At 65.0% G+C, this 2587-nt stretch overlaps 1 protein-coding gene across 1 annotated transcript in view; it reads right to left on the bottom strand.

The window, feature by feature from the left end:
• The window catches only part of CNNM2 (cyclin and CBS domain divalent metal cation transport mediator 2), a 105980-nt gene that overhangs the window by 12474 nt on the left and 90919 nt on the right, over positions 1-2587 (bottom strand). The gene's annotated exons all lie outside the window — the stretch shown is intronic.

Below are 2587 nucleotides of genomic sequence, written 5' to 3'. Positions count from 1 at the left end.
GTAGAGATGAGGTCTCGCCAAGTTGCCCAGGCAGGTCTTGAACCCACGGGCTCAGGCAATCCACTCACCTCGGCCTCACAAAGCATGGGATTACAGGCTGAGCCACTGAGCCCAGCCGCGTGGACCTCTTTTTACCCTTTTTTATTTCAGAGATGGAGTCTTCCTCTATCGCCCAGGCTGGAGTGCAGTGGCACGCTCACAGCCACCACAGCCTCAAGCTCCTGGGCTCAGGTGGTGCTTCTGCCTCAGCATCCCCAGTAGCTGGGACTACAGGCAGGCACCACCATGCCCGGCTTCTTGCTTCCTATTTTCTCATAGACATAGGGTCTCACTATGTTGCCCAAGATGGCCTCAAACGATCCTCCCACCTCAGCCTCCCAAAGAGCTGGGACTGCAGGCAGGAGACCCTGGCCCAGCCTCCTCTTCCTTTCCCTCCTCTGCATTCTCCTTTTGCTCTCCTTGCTTTTGTTGTGCAAGTCACCACCACAAGCATTCAGAGGGCCTGAGCCTGCAAGGAGGCAGTCAGACGTCGGGCACGAAGGTCAGTCTGCAAGGGGACCCCGCAGCGAGGGGACTGGCCCCCAGCAACGCTCCTCTGGAGTTTGCGAGGTTGCTGAGTAAATGTCTCGATTTTTGCAAGATTTTGGTGCTCAAAAATTAACGTCCCCACGCTTTGTCCCGTCTGGGTGGCTGTCTTCTGAGCAAGCACTGCGCCAGAGGCCAGCACCAGCACGCGCCTCCCTCGGCCCCTGGCGTGTGGTGCCGCCGGGAGCTTGCCGGAATGCAGCCATCTCAGCCTCTGGCCAGACCCAAAACCCACGCTGTGATTTCGCCAGGCCCAGCCGCCCGCCCCAGGCCAGGGAGGGCCAGTTGGCGGGCGGAGGGCAAAGCGGGACCTGCCGTGCGACCAGCCGCACCCGGCGGCCCCTCACCCCTGCCACCAAGACGCGCCGAGCCAGCCAGGGCTGCGGGCAGGTCCCCGGGTTACGGGAGGCTGGGTGGGCGTGCACGGGGCCCAACCCACAGCCCCCAGGTCAGCCAGGCAATGCGGACAGGGCCCGAGGCCATGTGAGTCGTACACGAGAGCACTACGCACCAGACGTGCGCCTGCTTTATGCCGACACACACTCGGGCAGCTGATTTCTGAAGAGGCTCAACACTAGGCGTCCACGTAAACGTTGCCTTAAGACGGGTGTGTGCTGTCCTGCCTCAGGCAGAGACCCACGGCTCCATGGGACATGCAGACCGTGGGAAAGCCAGGGCTGGAGGCCTGAGTTCCTTCCCACAGCCGGCGGCAGCCCTGGAGAAAGATGCCCTCCGCAGGAAGGCACTGGCGCGGGCGGGGCAGCCGTGACCTGTGTGTGCTCCCAGGGCTGGGGACACGCTGGCGCGGAAGCAACCTGCAGAGAGGGAGCTGTGCCAGCGCATGGGGGGCATCCCGCTTTGGCCCCCAGCCCTCGGGTGTCCGCGAGTCCGCAAGCCTGCAGGGCGCACCACCCCAGCACGTCCGTTCGCTCGCACGCACACTCACGACCACCAGCCCACACTGACCCAGGCCCACGGTTCAAAACCCTGTCACCTTTGCAGGTGTCACCACAGGCGCACACAGTGCCGTATCACGTTCCTTTCTTAAAGGGCTTGCTTGGAAGTGAACAGGGGCGTGAAGTGCATTTTCCATAAAACGTGCTTTCCCATCAGAACAGCCTCATCGAGTCACACTTCACAAACACGCACGACACAAAACAGGACACCGGCACCGGGGGCTGGCGTCGCCGCTGAGGCTGACGGCGCCCACCGCAAGACTCCAGCAACGGCCACGAGGGCATCCCACCTCCCGGGGCTGCTCTGTTCCCTCACTGCGGCAACCCCCTTCCGACAACGCTCCGAGCCTCGCGCTGACACCTCTCCGAGAGAAGGGAAAGCGGCGGTAAGGTGAGGGCAGAGACAACTTGGGGAGCCGCTCAGCACCCACGCACAGGCGCTTCTGGGAAAGCCCGTGAGGGCCGGGCGACCGGCCAGCCCGCGGCGGCTTTGGCGTGTTTCTGCGGCTCTTCCTGCTTCAGACGCAACGCTGCCCAGGCGGCCACGAACACTCCGAGGGGGTGCCACACCCCGATCAGAGCGCGTTCCCCACAGCCAGGACCCCGGGAACCCACTCGGACGGATGCCTGCGGCCCGCAGGCCCACCGAGCAAGGACAGACTCTCAGAGCCCCGCCCGCATCCGGGATGTCCCCTCACGCGGGTAGCCACGGCGGCCTTGCAGCCAGCGCTCAGGACAGCAGGTGGACCTGCAACTTCCTCACCGTGATGCCCACCGTGGCCTCCAGCCGTGTGCTCTAGCCAGGGACACAGACCCAGCAGGGCCTGCCGGCCACGCGCAAAGGGCACACCCAGCCCCCCCCCACACAGTGGATCCCCGCCGGCGAGCAGGGGCCCAGCGACCGGAGCTCTGGGGCCGGGCCGCTCAAGCCGTCCCCAGAGCCCGGAGTGCGAAGGCGCGGCTGCTGAAGACTCCCGGAAGCCGGGCAGGACCCCGTCCTGTGCGGGGTGCAGGAAGGCCCCGGGGAGGAGAGAGAGGACCCCGGA

The sequence above is a fragment of the Carlito syrichta genome, unplaced genomic scaffold (assembly GCF_000164805.1).
Source record: "Carlito syrichta isolate Samal-C Ts95f unplaced genomic scaffold, Tarsius_syrichta-2.0.1 Scaffold104744, whole genome shotgun sequence".
Lineage (NCBI taxonomy): Eukaryota > Metazoa > Chordata > Mammalia > Primates > Tarsiidae > Carlito > Carlito syrichta.
Note: the sequence above shows the minus strand (reverse complement) of the source record. Positions and strands in the feature narration are given on the sequence as shown.